We start from the raw sequence: 20,812 nt of genomic DNA, 5'->3' as shown, positions 1-20,812 counted from the left end.
TCACAATACTAAATTTCTTGGAATTTTGCAGATTGGAGTTAATTAGAAACATTTATTTCCTAAATTTAGTATTATTGTTTTAAAAAAAATAGTAAAGAAATATGTAATATTGTCATTAAAATTTTGCTTTAAAGCTTTTACTTTGACATAGACTAATGCTTCTGACGATTTTTTTATTTTCATCATTACTCATATGATATTGTACCAAAGTTGGTTTCTTATAGAAAAAAAGCTATTTCAGCTGTAATTTTACATAAATTTATTTATAACTATAAGGTCAACAGATAAAGTATTACCTAATAAAACGATACATACAAAGCTATTCATATTAATTATTGTTATTTTATTATAATTTGTATAACAACAAATTGTAAAATAAATAATGAAAACAATAAAAGTTTGATGATTCTTCGAAGAAACCTTCTCCTCTTGTACCGAGAACATCTGTAAGCTAGAGAATGGAGCAGGCCGTACTACCGCAAATAAAGAGGAAATTTTAAAGTTGGTAAGACTTTTTTACAGGACACAAAACCAAGGTTCAGAGAATATTTCTGATTTCCCTGAATTTGATAAAAATTTCGCTGAAAGAAATTACTCTATTAAAGCAGAAAGAAACATACTACTTAATCTTAATAATATATGCAGGCTGTTCATATCTTCTGAAGAGAACAACACCTGTCGAGTGAGATAAGGCTGTAATAATCATAGAGCACCAAAAGGGAGGCATCGCAAAACTATAAAACTATAGACCGATAACCTTATTGTCACATGTCTTACAAACTTTTTATAAAGATTACAGCTAAGCGTCTAATATCTAAACTAGATTTATACCAGCCACGTGAACAGCTCAGATTTAGAGCAGGGGATGAAACAAACAACCATCTTTAAATTTTTAAGACCAACAGAAAAATGTATCGAGTGTAGCAGGCCACTTGTCCTGGTATTCATAGATTTTGAAAAGACCGTCGATCTCGAAAATCAACAAAAAATGTTACTAGCGCTGGCTTAGTGTTATATTGATTACCTATAGACTTAATTAAACCCTATTGAAAAACGTTTACAAGCGGGCAACTGCATGTTTAAGGTTGTTACATGCAGACACAAATAAATTTCAAATTGAAAGATGAGTTTGTCAGGGCGACTTAATATCTCCGAATCTGTTTATCAGCATATTGGAATATGTCTTTAAAAGAATAAACTCGAAAGAAATGAGCATATCGACGGACAACTGCTGAGCTATTTGACATTCGCTGATGACATTGTCATAACTACCGACAATATTGAGCCGCTACAGACTATGCTGGAGAGCCTTCATGATGGGTGCAAAGAAGTCGGTTTAAAAATAAATTTTACGAAGACACATTGTATGACCAACCAACCGCGAGAATATATCTAGAGTATTGAACAGGATGCCTCAAATAAATATTTGGGACGCAAGATCAGGATTGGCCAAGATGCAAGCTGAAAAGGAGAATAGGCTTAGCGTGTAATAAGTTGCCCTAATTTCCAATTATTTTGGTAAAATAGTTTGGTATCCTTGTGAATTGATGAAGGTGAAGTTTAAAACAAAATGGTGCTCTCTGAGTCTGACATCAAGAAAATTAAAAACATATTCACGGATAGGTTTCTCGACTCTATTGCCGATAGGGTATTAAATATCCTTGACAAAAAATTTTTGCTAAACTCAAGGAACAGCATGAACGTATAACTAAGCTAGAGGACCAGGTAAAGGACTTATAACAGGATAATTTTCAGTTACACACCTCCCCTGACAATTCGGAACAGGAATTCCGAAGTCTCAACCTGAGAATATTTGCTATCTCAAAAGAAACAAAAAAAAGATATAAAGCCAAAAATGCTCAAATTGTTCAAGAAAAAGCTAAAAATAGAGGATGTTATCAGCGCGGACATTCTAAAATGCCACAGAACTTCATCAAAACAAACAACCAAAAATTCACCGCTGGCAGTACTCATCAAACTTAAAACCGATACAGTATGCTTCGCCGTGATAAAAAATCGAAAATACTCTAAATCGACGGGAATTAGGATCAAGGAGGATCTAACGAAATCTCGTCTTAATCTTATGTCTAAGGCGATTGAGGTCTATGAATTTAAAAATGTGTGCTCCTGAAATGGTGTAATAAAGGTCAAAGTGGGTGATAGAGTGCATAACATTTATAATCAAATGGATCTTAATGAACTAAGCTAGTAAGTCTTATAAATAAATATTTTTATATTGAATAATTAATTTAATATGATAACATTCTATTTCTAAACATTTTTTTTCTTCCAAATTTAAAATGCATGCTATAGGACTGTTTGGGTTCTTTTTTTTTACAATAAATAACAAATCTTAATCTGGTCAAAACAATCAAGATTAGGCTAAATTGAAAATTATTATTTTTGGTGTAGTTACACAATAGAGGAATTTTATTGTTTTTTTTATGTGTAATTTAGTTAGTATGATGTATTATCAACATCATTTTTCTCTGCTTTTGTTTTTGTTATTGTTTTTATTATTGTAATAAGTATTAGGGTATAATAATAGGTTAAGGCTAGGGTTTGGATATTTTGCTATTCTGGGATTTCTATTGACATAAATTTAAAGCAAAATAACTAATAAATTAACTTATGATCAATTTTCGTTTAACAATGTTACAGAAGAGCAGGTTTCTAATATAATACTAAAAATTAAATCAAAAGCTTTTGGAATGGATGATCTGAATATAACATTAATTTTACTTTGCTGTCCTTTTATTATTCCATTCTTGACCCATATCATGAACTACTGTTTGAGCAAATCATATTTTCCCAAGACTTAGAAGCTTGCAAATGTGCTTCCTTTACATAAGGTAGCTAATCCGACTGAATTTAGCCATTTTCAATCCATTTTAATGGAAACTATAACATTCTAATGGAAAATTAATTTCATTCAACAATCTGGTTTTAGATGCAATACTGCTCTTTGTGACATAATAGATGATATAGTCAGTGCTTATGATTAAAACCAAGCAACTGCTTTGATTCTATTAGATTATAGTAAAGCGTTCGATATGATAAATCACAAGTTACTACTCGCGATTTAAAAATATGTTGGTTTTGAGGAAACCTTATAATCTTGTTTCTTCATATTTAACTCATAGGTTTCAAAGGGTAGTTGTAGAGGATATATTTTCTGATTTAGAGCGGGTAACGGTAGGCTTTTCTCAGGGTTTTTTGGTTATTGGCACCTTTGTTTTATAGTACCTTTAGCTCAAATATCGTAAAATCCCTGCAATACTGTCAGTATCATCTATACGCTGATGACAGGCAAATATGCAAGTCTTTTCCCATTAGTAACTCTATTAATGCAAATGCTAATATCAATTATGATTTAAATAAATTATTAACTATGTCAAGTGATCATTTACTTAAAATAAATCCCAGCAAAAGCGTGGCTATATTGTTTTGTCCTGCAAATTATCGCACAATTTTCATGGATAGACTGAGCATTAAATTAGGGGATGATTATATATCTTTTAAGGATTCTGCGAGGAACCTAGGGCTCATCTTAGATAACCGACTTAAATTTAAGGAACATGTGAGAACTCTGCTTAAAAAAAGAATTTTCAAAACTTAAATTAATTTATGCACACCGTCATTCACTGACTTCTAAGACTAAAGCGTTATTATGTGAATCTCTAATACTGTCAAATTTTAATTTTGCGGATTTGGTGTATGGTCCTTTTTTGGATGTCGTTGATGTAAACCATATTGAAAAAATGCAAAAATCTTGCTTACGTCTTATATATCGAATACGACGAAGACAACCTGTCTCGTATAAGCTAAATGAATTGGGGTGGCTGAGCATGGTTATAAGACGCCTTTTGCACTCTTTGTATTTATTTTATAAAATAATAAAATTTAAAAATCCGCCCTACTTGTATAGTAAGATTAGATTTCGGACGGATGTTCATAATCTAAATATTCGACGACAATACATTTTAACAGTGCCAAATCAGAAAAAGCAACTTTTTAAGAAGTCCTATTCATATTTGATCGCATCAACCATAAACAAATTTAAAATACATGATTTTACTGGATCTGCAGGGTGTTTTAAAAACCATATGAAACAAAACCTCCCTGAGAAGTAGTTTAGATTTATGATTATTATTTTCTTTATTTTTTTTTTAATCCTTATTATGTATTAATTTATATTAATAGTATATAGTGTTTAAAACTTTATAGTGTTAATTTCCGTAAAGTATTATTAAATATTCTATAGCCTTTTCTTGTCCCAATATTTAATCAGCAGTACCAATGTATATACCGTTATTTATAGAATTTTGTCAATTCAAGGCTTCAACAGCCCTTTCTTTGTGTAAAGAATGGAAGCTGAAATTGCCTTTTATTCCATGGAATCTTGTTATTGTAATATTGCATAGTTTTTATGAAATAATAAAAGTATTATTATTAATTAATGTATATTGTAACCTTTAGGGAAAAAACGGTAATACTTAAAAATTTAAAAAAATTTGCACAAGCTGTTTAGAGATCTATGGAGCGGTCAACGCTAAAACTGTGTCAGAGATAGGATATCCAAAGTGACTGTACCGGATAGAACTGATGTCATGCAGAGAACTGCAACCTTAAAGTGGAACTCGGCTGGCCATTTGGCACGAACAACGGAGGATGAATTGACCATCTTATCAAAGGGTATTCTGGAGTGGAGACCGAGGCACGAAGCCTATAGGAACAGAGGCAGACCACTAACAAGATGGACAAACGATATTAAGAGAGTCCAGGGAAACTGGATACAGGACGTATGAGACCGAAAGCGATTGCAGGTACTAAGGGAGGCATATGCCCAGCACTGAATGCAAACCGCTGTTTGATGATATTGATGATGAACTTGTATAACACACAATTAAGTTCTTAACTCTAAATATTGATAACTAGGCTTATGTGATAAGTTGGTCTTAAAATCGAATCAATATTAATATAATTTGTTTACACTTATTTATCACTATACATAAAAACAATTCCCTTTTTGGTTATTATGTTACTTTACATCGTTGCTTTACTAATAAATATGAGTGTATACCGACATGGTATAGATATGTTACTGTAAATGCCGGGAATTTCGTAAAACTTAGGATAAGCGCGCTAAACCGAGGATTTACCAAAAGCAAGTGGGAAAAGCCCAAAAATTATTTATTTTGCTTCCATTTCGGACTTTTACCCAGTAAATCTTATGATTTACCATACCACATTGGTAAAAGTTCGAATACCACTGATACGTTACAGAAATCGATATCCCGAAACGATGATGGTTAAAATTTTAATGCCTAAAAATAAGGTACTTTATAAATGAAACAAAAAGTCACACCAAAACACTTCTTATTTCAATATTCTTAAATTCAAATAGAAATCATAGTAGTCCTAAACGACATATTAAAAAAACATTAATTCAAGTACTAATATTGCAAAAAATTCTTATTAATATTAAAGAAAAAATCCTTTTATTTATGCATTAAAATGTCCTCTTATAAAAATATTTATTTATTGGTACAGGGAACTCCGTGTCATTTGGAATTGCAGAGTATTTTAGAAGATCTGCACTAACATCTTTTGGTGGAACATTTTCGAATTCAATTACATTTCTTAAATCCTTGGCTACCCCCGCATAACGACAATTTTGGCACTGAGCCTCTTACACTAGTTTCCTGAGATGGCACATCTCCAGAACTCATGAAATTTTCTCTTTGCAAATAGTAAATTGATTTCTTGTAAACAACTGAGCCAAGGTTCCTGTTCAAGGTTTCAAGACGATAAAAATCTTTATCTGTTTTTTTCTAAGACAATGGTCAACAAAATCCGAGGATCTGTTTTGGATCGATCCACGTCTGGTATTTTTACTTTTAACGGTTTGTCCACGTGTTGCAGGCTTAAATCTCTTACTTGAAATTATTTTCATTTTTTTGCTTGTTGTTCTAAAGAACGATGAGCTTCCTCCCTATTCCGTTTAATATTTAAGGTTTTTGTTTAATTTTTCTGATATTCGCTTTCCTCTTTCATTTCAACGCCACCATTTTCTCCAATAAGAGTAAGCTTATCATTTTGATTCATAGCAGGATTATCCTAGGGATTATTATTTGTTTCATTCACAAAAGATGGCAAGTCAGTAGAATCTTCCTCAACCGCTTCTGGATCTTCAGATTGTTCATAGCTTAAACAAATCTTAAGGACTCACTCGACTTTTTACATTTATTTGTTTCCATCCACGTGGCAATCATATTTTGAATGTCCTGATTTGCACGTTCCACTGATCCTTGAGACTGGCTATGCCTTGGTTTCCCATGCACAATTTTAATGCCTTCCCATAATTGACAAACTGCTGACAGATATCGCAGCATTACCAAATTCACGTCCATTATCCAAGTGCAGTATGCTGGGAGCTCCAAAAAGTGTAAAAATATCAAGTAAATTGTAAGCAATTTCTTCAGCTCGCTAACTGTAAATACTATGTTATAGCTTCTACTGTAACATTTTTATATTTGCGGTTCGCCGTTTTCAGTGTTCTCGTTCTACCTCCATGTCCAATTGCACGATGAGCTTGGTGTCTCCTGTCATAAATTAAAAAAATAAGTAAAAATTATTATATTCCACATAGTAAAGTATATCTTTACATCCTGAATTCACTGGCACGATAAGTCTTTCTTCACCTCCAACATTTATCACATCAAATCGTTTTAATCTCCTATAGTGTATTGCTTTTTTAGGCTTTACTTGCTTCTTTCACTCTGTTAATATAGGCACCATACTTGTCACTGTTGATGTAAAAATGTTGAACGTTCTTGTCTGCAATTATGCTATTTATTTTTTAATAAAAACACTTTTTATCAGACATTATAACGAAGGGGATTCCAATTGTTACTTTTTAAACGATACCACAGACGACAACACAAAGTAATTGAATTCTAGGTTAGGATTCGATAAAGAAAAACAGATATGTCTTTGTATAGCGACGTCCTTAATTTATCGATATTGTTATTATAAAAAACATAATTCGTACTTTTACCAATACGGTGTGGTAAATCCTAAGATGTATTGTTTGTGTCCAGTAGAAGTCCGAGATGGAAGCAAAATAACTAGTTTTCAGGGTTTTACGACTTGCTTTTGGTAAATCCTAGGTTTCACCTAATTTCGGGCATTTAAAGTATCAGATATACATAGTTTATGTATTTCTAATAAGCGGAACATTCTGTGTTAACACAATTTAAGTGGAGTTGGAATAAAGTTTAGTTTCGGCTCATGAGTTTTTCTACCGCATTAAAACTTAAAAAGAAGCATTTATAATTATGCATGTAATGAATTGCAAAAAAAAGCAGGATCTAACGATGCCACGCCATAAATTGCAGAAATTGCCCTTTACCCTCCCGTAAATTCCACAATGAGCACGGGATAATTGCGAAACTATAGCGGCGACATGTGGGGACATTTGTAAGAGCAAGATACGACCGTGCCAGGTAGGAGGCCGCAACTTGTAGTATAACGTCCGCCACACTAACGTCGGGCTTTAATTAAATAAAACCTCTTTTTTTGTTGTTGTCCTTTTATGTTTGCAGCACAAAAATATCCTTTGAAGTTGGAGTAAAGAAGATGTAGTAAAAGTATATTGCAGTTTCATATATTTGGTTGGTAATTGTTTCAAAAGGCATTATCAACATCCTTTTTATCTAGGCTTTTGGACTTTAAGCCTAATCATTTTGTCTCAATAATTTTCTAATTTTTTGTTTTTTTTTGGTATACAGTAGTATGTTTTAAAGGTAGTAGTAGTAGGTTCTAATTTTTTTTGCTGCATTTTTATATCTATAAGATGTTTTAATTTTTATTATCATGAAGAAGAAGAAGAAGCAGTAATAGTAGTATATTATCGTAAAATTTTTAATAATACTTTTATTCGTTTTAGTACTGAATTTAATAAAATAGAGAATTTTTATATAACATTACTTTGAGTGATGTAAGATTAACTCATACATCACTTAAAGTTATGTAATGAAAAATAGCATTATAATAATAAGGAAACGAGCGGAACCTAGCTATTTGTAAAGAATACGGGATCTATATTTTAAGTTTCGAATGGAATGGACTCTCCTTTTGATTTTAGCTAAAAATATATTTTTTTTTACTTCTACTAATTTATCTTTGTACTTGTCTGCTTACTTGTAGTTACAAATAATATTTATATGGAAATTTAAATCATCTAAATTTAAAATGTAACGGTATTTCGAAAATTAACATGCTTTTTTCATTTTGTGTCATGTTTGTGTCTCAATAGATTCTAATATTTTCATTTTCTTGTATTTCCTCTTTAAAGTATTTTTAATATGGTTGTATTTCGCCTAAAAGTTTTTCTTTTTAAAGGATCTTTTAATACACAATACCGTCAACCTTATTGTGACATTCTAGATATTGTCTTGACGCTAGGTAAGTAGAAGCAGATGATATTTGTTCTACTATTGTCATCTGCTATATTTTGTTTATCAGTATATTTTAAAAATATCGAGCAGGTACTTCCTGATCCATTGTCCATATTTGCCGGATTTCTTGCGACACTGGTTCATATCTTTGAACCATTTCATATCTTTGAACCTTTTCTTTGCAATTTTATAGTTATTGGGGATAGCTTTGTCGATCAGGTAAGTTGTTATTTTTGTCAACTAAAGTTATGCCCGGTTGTATCGTTTTATTTGTTAGTATCCTCTTGTCCCAGTATATTTGAAAAATATAATTTTCTTCCACAGGGTCTTCGTTTCGGATTGGGTATACCTTTATTGGTTCTAGGTGTACGATTTTTGCTGCAAGGTTATTCTTTCAATATAATTTGCTTCTACTAGCTTACTGCATCCTGATGTTATATGATCTATGGTTTCGAGTTTTCCAATACATTTTCTACATCTGTCATTTTGTATCTCAGTTCCATTTTTTAAGTTGATCGTTGATTAAGTGCAGTTGATCGTCTGCACATATGATTGTACCATGGAGAGTTACGTTTTCCTTTGGGCAAAGTATTGCCACATATTCTCTATTTGTTATCGACAAAGCTCTTTTATGTTAACTATGATTCTTCCTCCCATGTTTCGGGGAAGATGGACCTGCGCACAGCTAGCTTTAGGATTGGGCATGCATATTCTTATTATGGCGGTTTTATTTTCCTGCATAATTCCCCCAAGTTGGTGTCCAACATTTTAATTAAGTGCTGGGATTACATATTAGTTGATAGTCTTTTGTTATATTTTTGGAGTTGCCTTTTGTTTTTAGTATAATTTTCAGATTATTATTTAATTTGCATTTAAGTATTTTTTTTTACCTCTGTGTGATTTATTATTATGAATTCAGTCATCTGGCTCGCTCTCTCTTCTTGAGGAACATTCACTCATCTCAGATAGTTACTTGCCATGCTATCAAGCCCGTGAGGAACTTAGAATGCTGGAGCATTCCCAAAAAATTCCCGGTCGCTTCTGGCTGTAGCAGGGAAAACTGCTTTTTGCAGAGGCTTGTAAAGGTTTTCCCTAAGTCTAAGTAGCTTGATGTTTTTAAGAAAGTCTTTCGGGATAACCACCTAATGTCAAAATAATAATTGGACCTTTTCCATCTTTCACTGCCACTTTATCTGTATTTCCAAATCTCTGTACTTGGCTATCTTATCTTTGTGTTTATTAAGTAGATTATTGGATGCTGCTACATCGACAAGAGTTGTCTGCCTAGCATTCTTATTTTTAAGTAGCGATCTGGTCTGTTATGCATCGTACGCTAGTCTGTAAGAATACTGCGATTCCAATATAGCTTACAGTTATTGTTTTCAAGAACAGACTGATCGACCTACTTGTTGTAAGGAAGAGTATCCTCAAGTATGAGTTTTAGGCCACTTTGCCAGCCAGCTCTTGATTCTCCACTGATTCGAGCCTCTCTTTGTTTTTTGTCAAGGTGAATGCCTGGCAGCCTCCAGTCAAGTGTTGTATGGTTTGATCTTGATCTTCCGTTGTAGGTTCTTGATATCGGTTTTGTTCCAGTCGATTATACCGAAAGAGTAACCGAGTGTGGCGTATGTATTTAATGCTTTGAACATATTTTTACTTTTAATACCTGTCTCACTTTTTAATTAACCTTGTGGTTAGAAAGAAAAGTTGGAAAAACTAACTTTGTAGTAGTTCTTTCTTCATTGCTGGATGATCCACTTATCGCGCCTGCTTCACACCTAGATATTTGTAAAGTTTGTCAGCTCCATTGCCTTGATGTTCCATTACCCATATCGTGCAGAACCCAACCTAATAATTCTGTACCGTTATTCTCTGAAGCAAACCCGTATTTCAGCAGTCAGCAGGGATAGAGGGTTCATTGCAAGCCAAAACCCCAATGGACTTAGTGAGTTGCCTTTATGATTATAATATAGTAATAATAATAATAATAATTGATATAAACTTAGGCTAAAAGTGCATGATATGTTTTTTAAACTAGTTAATGTTATCTGCGTTTCCAATGAACTATCTGACGATTTGAGATGTTGATAATCGCGTCGATTTCAGCTTATAGATGCTTTTCTTAAGGTTGAGCAGTTTCATATTTTTGATCAGGCTGGTATTTTTCCTGTTGTTAACACAATAATTGGAACTTTCCGCAGTTCTCTCATTTCCCATTGTCTTCGTATCTGATGTTCTAGATCCCTGTACTTAACAATCTTTTCATTATGTTTCGCTCTTAGGTTGTTATTATTAGGAATAGCTACATCAATAAGGGTTGTCTTTTTAGAAATGTTATTGATTAGTATTAGGTTAGGCCTATTGTTACTTACTCATTGGTCTGTAAGTAGAGTGCGATCCCAATAAAATTTGTGTTGCTCATTTTCAAGAACTGGTTTCGGCTTATAGTTTTAAGGAGTTTAGTTTTTCTGCTAGCTCTTGATGCAGTATCTTTGCAACTAGATCATGTCTTTCTTTATATTCCGTTGTTGCAAGAGTTTGATAGCCACCGGTGACATGCTGAATAGATTCCGTTGTCTCACATTCATGCCTACATCTGTCACTTTGAACCGTTGGGTCACCTACGACAAACTTTAAATAATTTCTTGCTGGTATTACTCGATCTTGGATAGCCACAAAAAACCCTTCAGTTTTGGGGAAAAACTGTCCCGAAGTCAACCAGTAGTTCGACGCCGCCATGTCGACATGTCTTGTTGAACCTCGTGAACATGCCTTCCATGTAGTGGTTTTCCCATCCAACCTTGCATTTTTTCTTGCTCGGTGCTATGATATAAGGGCAGCTCAAGCTCCTGTAGTTGATGTGGTGTTGAGTCATCTGCTTCACATACGGCACGATGAATATGTGATGTTTCAGCCTTTCTTAAGAAAAAGGAATGCAAGTTACTAATCTGCTGTCAGCTGCTTTTCTATGTCGACCATTCCTCTTCCTCCCATATGTCGAGGTTATTATTATCAATATTACTATTATTATTATTATTATTAACATTATTTTTATTATAATTATTATTACACTTAGAGATATATTTTTATTTTCTCTAAGGTTTAAAAAAAAATATTTCACAAAATTTGTTATCAAATTTTATTAAATATTCTTCTGTTGTAATTAGCCACAAATATATTGCAGAAGTAATAGAACCCTCAATAATAACTAATTTGGAATATTAAAAATTATGCAAATTAATAAATGGAAATTTAAATGGAATAAATGGAATATTAAAATTATGCCTGGTAACATTATCTTACAAAAAGGTCTTTTTTATTTCGCGACTGATTAATTGGTCAACGAGGAGATTGAAAATACTCACCATAATCACTAGACTTATCGAATATTTATAAAACACTCCTAGATTGCAGGATTTAAAGAAAAGATTAATAGCTGCGTGTTGAGAACTTTAGACTTGTATTGTTCAGAGTAATATAGAGAAATTAAATAGCAAATTTATAATTTTTTAGGAAATAATGAACAGAATTTCTTCGTTCTCTGCGTTTTATTGCCAAATATCTTAATATTTTCACGATTTTACTTAATTTCTTCAAAAATATAAAAAAAAAACAAATACGACTTTTTAAATGAGGTATTAATCAATCCCCTTTTTCATTTGGAAATGTAGAGGTTGTTTCTCCCGTCCAAAAAGTTTTGAAGCAAAATTAGCTAAAAACCAGCCGTAAAAATGTCGCCTCAAAAGTAAATTCGGCGTATTTTTTTATATTTTTTCAAATGCTTTCGAAATATAGAGGGTATATTTTCGGAATACATGTATTTACTTACTACGAGAAGATTGATCTTCTCGCGTTCCAAATGAGCATACAATTTTGCATACGCATCACGTATGCAAAATTAAACGATAATTGGATTCGCAATGTAGCCACCGTTGTTGGTCAGAAGTATACCTCGCTCTAATTGGCTGCTCTGTACGTGACAGTTTTCTATCCTTCTATTTATTTATATTATTACTTTTTTGCAAATAATAACAATATTTACTGTTAAAAGGTGGGTCGAGCCAATCAGAAAGAGGTATCTGACCAACAGCGCCGATGTGGCTAGTTTATTAAACTAATTATGGTTCATTTTTGGGTACGCACGCTTAGCATACAGATCTGTTTCCTAATATGTAGTCTCCATGACTTAATAATAATTCCTTTTACCATAATAGTTTTATTTTTTACGCAGTAGAAATACTAATAATAGAAACAGACCATCATCAGATATAAAAATTGTAAAGAGGATTTAGTATACATGATATATATTATATTTAGTATATGTATATTATGACTTATTATTTTGGATGAACCTCCTAATATAAGAACTCGTTGTCACGACGGTATAATATTTATTTTTTGGTCGACGCTAAAAAAAAGCAGAAAAGTAATCAGCTGCATGCTACGGAAACATTAAAAAGAAGCGCCACACGGAAACGCTAGGGTCACGTATTTGCTCCCATCGGATTGGTGCGCATACTGCAACTACGTTTTGGACGTGTCCTGTAAACCAGTAACAAATGTACCGCTTTTAAGGCTTTCTTTTGCGAAAAAATTACTAAAGCTCGTGTTCACAGGTCAATACCTAATTAAATATACATAGGAAAAAACTTTAGGTCTCTACCCTATAAGGTGCGGTCTACCACCCGTTTACTTTTAATTTATTAATCACACTCCTTGCAAGGCGTCGTGGCGCGTCGCTGTTTGATTTAGCTAAGAGCCTCCAGAGTGGGCCAAACGCCAACATCGTTCGCTCCGCTACCTTCTCTAATACACTTAATCCAGATAAGGAAATTAATATGCTTTTGGGATCGGAAGGCCTATTTGCCTAATGAAGGGCCTTTATATATGTATAAACGATATTAGTTATTTTAATAATAATTAGGTTAAAGCTTTTAGGGTAAACCGACGGATAACTGATTTAAAAATGTAAACCTTTATTTATTATAATTATATTTTTTACTTTTTAATATATATCTTTCTAGATCCTAGTACTGTTAGCATAATCATATCATCAGCAAAGCAAAAACACATACAATATTTGTCATCTCTGTTATATTATTTATATTGCATGTAAAGAAGAAAACTGATTTAAGAACAATACCACGTGGCACTCCAAACTCCGTTGTTTGATCTATTACTAAGATACGAGCTAAATGTGTGGATTAAGTGGATTCCGTCACACTTTAAGGCATTCCTGAGGTTTCAGTCCGCTATGATACAGCGTCAAAGGACTTAATCAAGTCAAGCAATACGCTATAATATAGCCCCTATAATATATAAGATTATACACACAGGGTAATTCGGGAGGAAAGGAAAATATTTTGGGAACATGTTCAGAAGGTCAAAATAAGATAAATTAACCCATGTATTTTAATCTGGTTGACTAACCGTTTTGAAACCATAATTCCATTTAATTGAATTTTGTTCAGATTTAGTTCCTAAGCACCCAAATCACTTTGATTTCTAATCAGTTTTCTTTGTCCCGAAATTTCGTCCACACAGATTTTCCGTATATTTCTCTCGCCATTTTAAAAAGTTTGAGGTTTTCTATAGTTAAACTTCCGTTATTAGCACACGCGAACCTTTAAGTAATTTTTTGTTTGCAAACACAAAGTCGCGCGTCCACTTATGGCTGAACTGAATTATCAGGGGCCGTGGCTTAGATGACTAATGCTATAGAAGAGGTTCCTTCCGTGGAGACTGGAAACTTGAGCGGATTCAACTGATACCTAAAAAACGAAAAAAGACGGTGCTCATGAGTTACCGTCTGATTGCTAGTCCCGGTAATCGCCAAGGTAATAGAGGAACTTGTCAACCAGCAAGTTTTAAAATACCGGAAATCCACCAACATCTCACGCATGTTTGAACTGAGGCTATCGAAAAATACGGTAAATCCCGTGCAATAGATCTGAATATTTCAAAGGCATTTGATAGAGTCTAGTATGAAAACCTTTGATTGCTTAGCTTGGGAGCTTCTTTCCGATCCGTCCAGGTTGTGGGATGGACACACATCGTATAAATTTCAAATTAACGCTGGGGCACAGGGATGCATCTTGTTTCCTACACTCTTCCTCAACGACCTTCTTGACGGGAGTTCTGATCCAATTTTGAGCTTTGCTGATGACAGTATATTGTATTTGATCATGATATAGAGGATTATTTGCCGCTATCTTCGTCGGTTCGCTTGTTAGATTTGGAGGTTGGAAGCAATATGTCTTGGCATGATCATGTAGCGGGAATAGCAAAAGCGGCTTCTCAAAAACTCAATTTGTTTTGTTGGGAATAGCAGAAGTCGTTTCTCAAAAACCCGGTCCTTATCTTGAGTATTGTTTCCAGAAGAGGGAGGGTCTTATAGGAGATCCAAAATAGCTGGAAGCTTGGACAGTTTGGCGCAAAGAAGGAAAGTGGTGAATCTAACTCTATTTTATCGATATCATCACGGTAAATGCTGTTCTAAACTGTCCCATATCATTCTACCTAGAGTTATACACGCAAGATATACTAGTAGGTAGTAATGAATATCAAGTGAACATCGCTATACGCTAATGAAGTATCATCTGCGCGTGACCATAGTGATATCGAGTGGAATCTTCTGTCGTCAACGTAGTGCGCTCAGTCAACCATTAGTTACACGACAAAAAAGTATTTTTGTAATTTAGAATATTTTTCATTTTTGAGATAAAACTGTAACAAAAAATAGTTTTAGTAATTAAAAATCTTTTTCAAGCTATGAAGATTTCTTGCTTTTGCCGAAAATCGTTAAGAACAGTTTTGAAAACTGATGATGAGTTTTTATGTGAGTGATATGTTCGAGATGCTGAGATGTAATTCAATATTAATTAAGGGGATAATTTTGACACCAGGTACAAACAGCAGGAAGAAGCGCAAAAACCTGTATTATCCAGTTGTAGAGGTTCATCTTTTTTCCTTTAATTACAAAGTTTAAAAAAACATAGCATTAGCATATAACTGCTAATGTTAATATTAGTTAAGTAGCTTAGAACTTAGAACTAGCTAATATTGACGTGTTTTAATGTAAAATATTTTTCCACAACTGTCTTATTTAGTAATAAAATATTGACTTTATGTAACAAAAACAACATTTCGAAGGCATATTTACAACTATGTTTGATAAGTAGCGCGTAAGCGTAAAAAATATACATATTACTGAATTTATAACTCTGTTTAGATGTTATTACTATAAAATTAAATTTCTACAGAATTGCATTAAATTATAGGGAGTCATTGAGAAACTATTTACACCTCTATTAGAATTTTTTTAGATTTTTCTTTAGATTAGAAAAAAAATTCTTCAGCGTCAGTCAATCATGTTTAACCGAAATACAGAGGTTTGAATAAGCAGTTTGTTATTACCTTTCTAGCCATAAGATCAAGCTGAATATTTGTGCGTTCGTTTATTTAATACATTTATAATAATAATTAGTAAAAAAATTAATAAATAAACTTATAATTACTCTTCTCGACGCACTGTCGCGATCCATTTTTCACGATGCTCAATTTCATGCCATTTTGAAGGATAACTATAAAAAAACACTCCCCTATTTTGTCAAGTCACAGAACGACCCATCCGATTTTTTTTTGCTTTCTGGCACATTTCAGAGCTCATTTTGCCTTATACTTAATTTGTAAACAATAACTGACAGCTAATATGGGATGGCTGATGGAGAAGTGCAAGTCTGTGTACTCAAGCACGTCTTCTCGAACATTACAACTTACAGAACTTTAAGAAAAAGATCTACAGACACCTTTGTAGCACTGGCGCTACTTGTGATACTCGCATATCATAGGGTTTTCTCTTTTTATACCAGTGCATTCTCAGTAGCTTAAAAATTGCATATAGACGTAGGCCCGATGCTCATAGTCATTCATTGCGCTCTTCAAGCAGCAGGATTATAATACCGAGACGTAGAAAACAAAAATTTTTAAATGGTTTATTTTATCTGCAGAAGCCAACTATGGGGCACGGAGTCAAAGGCTTTTTTACAGTCTTTTATAGTCTATAAAAGATGTTTTAAATGTCAGCATGTCTATCATAAAATTGAAAATTGTCCTAACAAATTAACCTGCGAATTTTCTTCCGAAAATCATAGTATCTTAGAATGCCCTAAAAAATACAAAAAGTATATCAAATGCATGCTGGCGAATCATAAGTACAAAATAAATTTTAACACAGAACAAAAAAAATCCAGAATGTCCGTCCTACCAGTACCAGTTAACCCTCACACTAACAAAAATTGATTACCATGGACAATGCTAATGGCTTATGCAGGACAACAAGAGGTAATTCTATTAGAAAATTTAGAAGCTTTGGATAGAGAAATTTAACAGGATATACGGTCGACATTAATGAAATTGCAAATCAAAGTAATTTTAAAAACACACTATTCATAAAAACTTTAATGAATTTTAAGTATACTTAGAAACTTATAAATTGAATTTTAGTGGCATTATTGTAAATCATTTGAAGCTTATGACAATCAATATAATATTAACGGATATAATGTTTTATAACGGCGCTAGACATAATAGGAAGGATGGTGTTGTGATTTATATAAAATGTAGTTTAACTGCTGGTATAAATTACATTTTGCTTTAAAAGTCTAATGTCACGATAAGACAAATTGCTTTAAAAAAGGATAACAGTACTCTGAATATAATGTGCACGTACATACAGATATTAAAAAGTATTTATCGCAGAATACAAACTTTGATTTAAATATCTTTTTGGGCGACCTCAATATAAATCTGTTGAATAAAGAAGATAATTTGGCAAATTCGTATCTATTCCCTTTTGGTCATTTCGGTAATCTATCATATATAAATTAACCCACAAGGGTAACATTAGATACTAACACGTGTCTTGATCATATTGTTCTGTCTTGAGTGAAACAGACGTGTCAAAAGCAACTGATAAATTTTATAAAACTCTTACAAGCTTTTACGATCAGGTACTATATACAGCTACACTAAATCATTTTACGTAAAAGAATTCGATAAACTAAAACCTTGGATAACAACTGCTATAATAGTAAGTAAAAAAGAGAGATAAAATGAAACAACAGCGTTTGCAAAATTATTACGAACGTGACAAAATAAAATATATAAAACATATAGACATTTCTTAAATAAACTAATTCATAAAGCTTAACATACCTATTCTAAAAATAAAATTAAAAATTCTGGCAGCAATCTGAAACAAATTTATAAATTTATAACTGAAACAATGGGCAATCAAAAAAGCAAAAAAATTCTTTACCAATTTTAAATAAGATCGGAGATGCCCTTTTTAATGACCCCAGAGAACTAGCAAATTATTGCAATAAATATTTCATTAATCAGTAGGATTAGATATGTACAGAAAAATTAAGCCAACTCAAAATATGTTATTGGAGGCTCCTGTTCGAGTAGTTTTATCATTATTTTTAAATCCAGTTAATGAAAACGAAGTAATTATACAAATAAAGGTTCTTAAGAATGATAGTTCTCCTGGAATTGATAATTTTACATCAAGATTTATTAAAAAGGCACATCAATATTTAACTCCTCCCCTGGTTCACATTATTAACCTAACTTTTGCCGCAGGTAAAGTCCCTAAACAATTTAAAGTTTCAGTTGTTTCGCCTATTCTTAAATCCGGAGATAAGGCAAATACGAGGCATGTTTTTAAAGTAATTACCGCTTTGATATAAAAAATCAATAAGTAAATTTTTTTAAACAAAGCTCTATTAACCTGAAAGAGCATTATTTCCTCTACTTCTCTACAAAATTTCCATTATTATTAAGGCACTTATATCTTGGAACCAGCTTTTATATGCCGTCGTCAAAGAAGCTTGCCGCCAGACTAGACAACCACTGCTGCACAGACGTTTTTTCTTCTTCATCATCGGAATGACGCTAGATCGGGACTGTATGGAGGATGGTCCAATTGTTCCCAGCCAAATGAAGTGATGAGCTCTTGCGTTCGATTTGCTAAATGTGGACTAGCATTATCGTGGAGCAAAAGGCCTGCACTCAACATACCACGCCTTTTGTTTTGAATTACGCTGCGCAATTTTTTTAAAGTTTCACAGTACGCAGTTGCATTGATCGTTTCAATTGCATTTAAACCTTTAGCACGGAGAAAACGAATCACACCACGCACTTCACAGTCGGCGGGATTTTAAAATCACATAAACGAACGAAGACTCGATCAAACGGCGTCGTAATGGCGTCTGTGGCTTCCCAACTGATGTAGCTACACTATGGGCATACGCTAAACGGCGACTGCAGCGCTGCGGCGGCGTAATTTAAAAACGTGCCTTGTATCAGCAATTATCGACCTTTTAGCGTAATAAATAATTTTTAAAAAATCTTTAAAATGTGCCTCAAAGACAGATTATTAACATATTTAAAGAAAAAAACTTAATATCCAAACACCAATATGGTTTTCTTAGTGGATCTAGTACCATAGACACTCTCTATCAGCTTACTATACAAATTACAAATTCACTCGACGATAATAAAAAGTGTATTGGGGTATTCTTAGATCTGGCAAAGGTCCTTGATACCGTGCCCCATGACCGGTTTTTTTGTATGTTGTCCAGGTCCGGCATGAGGGGTACGATCTTAAGTTTATTGAAACTATTTACCAAGTAGACAACAATTTTTAAAAATAGAAAATATTTTGAGTGATCCCCTGACAGTGACCCATCCGATTTTTTTTTGCTTTCTGGCACATTTCAGAGCTCATTTTGCCTTATACTTAATTTGTAAACAATAACTGACAGCTAATATGGGATGGCTGATGGAGAAGTGCAAGTCTGTGTACTCAAGCACGTCTTCTCGAACATTACAACTTACAGAACTTTAAGAAAAAGATCTACAGACACCTTTGTAGCACTGGCGCTACTTGTGATACTCGCATATCATAGGGTTTTCTCTTTTTATACCAGTGCATTCTCAGTAGCTTAAAAATTGCATATAGACGTAGGCCCGATGCTCATAGTCATTCATTGCGCTCTTCAAGCAGCAGGATTATAATACCGAGACGTAGAAAACAAAAATTTTTAAATGGTTTATTTTATCTGCAGAAGCCAACTATGGGGCACGGAGTCAAAGGCTTTTTTACAGTCTTTTATAGTCTATAAAAGATGTTTTAAATGTCAGCATGTCTATCATAAAATTGAAAATTGTCCTAACAAATTAACCTGCGAATTTTCTTCCGAAAATCATAGTATCTTAGAATGCCCTAAAAAATACAAAAAGTATATCAAATGCATGCTGGCGAATCATAAGTACAAAATAAATTTTAACACAGAACAAAAAAAATCCAGAATGTCCGTCCTACCAGTACCAGTTAACCCTCACACTAACAAAAATTGATTACCATGGACAATGCTAATGGCTTATGCAGGACAACAAGAGGTAATTCTATTAGAAAATTTAGAAGCTTTGGATAGAGAAATTTAACAGGATATACGGTCGACATTAATGAAATTGCAAATCAAAGTAATTTTAAAAACACACTATTCATAAAAACTTTAATGAATTTTAAGTATACTTAGAAACTTATAAATTGAATTTTAGTGGCATTATTGTAAATCATTTGAAGCTTATGACAATCAATATAATATTAACGGATATAATGTTTTATAACGGCGCTAGACATAATAGGAAGGATGGTGTTGTGATTTATATAAAATGTAGTTTAACTGCTGGTATAAATTACATTTTGCTTTAAAAGTCTAATGTCACGATAAGACAAATTGCTTTAAAAAAGGATAACAGTACTCTGAATATAATGTGCACGTACATACAGATATTAAAAAGTATTTATCGCAGAATACAAACTTTGATTTAAATATCTTTTTGGGCGACCTCAATATAAATCTGTTGAATAAAGAAGATAATTTGGCAAATTCGTATCTATTCCCTTTTGGTCATTTCGGTAATCTATCATATATAAATTAACCCACAAGGGTAACATTAGATACTAACACGTGTCTTGATCATATTGTTCTGTCTTGAGTGAAACAGACGTGTCAAAAGCAACTGATAAATTTTATAAAACTCTTACAAGCTTTTACGATCAGGTACTATATACAGCTACACTAAATCATTTTACGTAAAAGAATTCGATAAACTAAAACCTTGGATAACAACTGCTATAATAGTAAGTAAAAAAGAGAGATAAAATGAAACAACAGCGTTTGCAAAATTATTACGAACGTGACAAAATAAAATATATAAAACATATAGACATTTCTTAAATAAACTAATTCATAAAGCTTAACATACCTATTCTAAAA

At 32.9% G+C, this 20,812-nt stretch overlaps 1 protein-coding gene across 1 annotated transcript in view; it reads left to right on the top strand.

Annotated features, from left to right (window-relative positions):
* Positions 1 to 1,989: 1,989 nt before the first annotated feature.
* LOC126736832 (homeotic protein proboscipedia) overlaps positions 1,990 to 20,812 on the top strand; it is a 232,748-nt gene continuing 213,925 nt past the window's right edge. Inside the window, exon 1 of the mRNA XM_050441382.1 lies at positions 1,990 to 2,208. The gene's annotated coding sequence lies outside the window, so the exon portion shown is untranslated. The remainder of the gene's footprint in view (positions 2,209 to 20,812) is intronic.

This window comes from Anthonomus grandis, chromosome 5 (genome assembly GCF_022605725.1).
Source record: "Anthonomus grandis grandis chromosome 5, icAntGran1.3, whole genome shotgun sequence".
In the NCBI taxonomy this organism is placed as follows: domain Eukaryota; kingdom Metazoa; phylum Arthropoda; class Insecta; order Coleoptera; family Curculionidae; genus Anthonomus; species Anthonomus grandis.
This window is presented reverse-complemented; position numbering and strand designations above follow the sequence as displayed.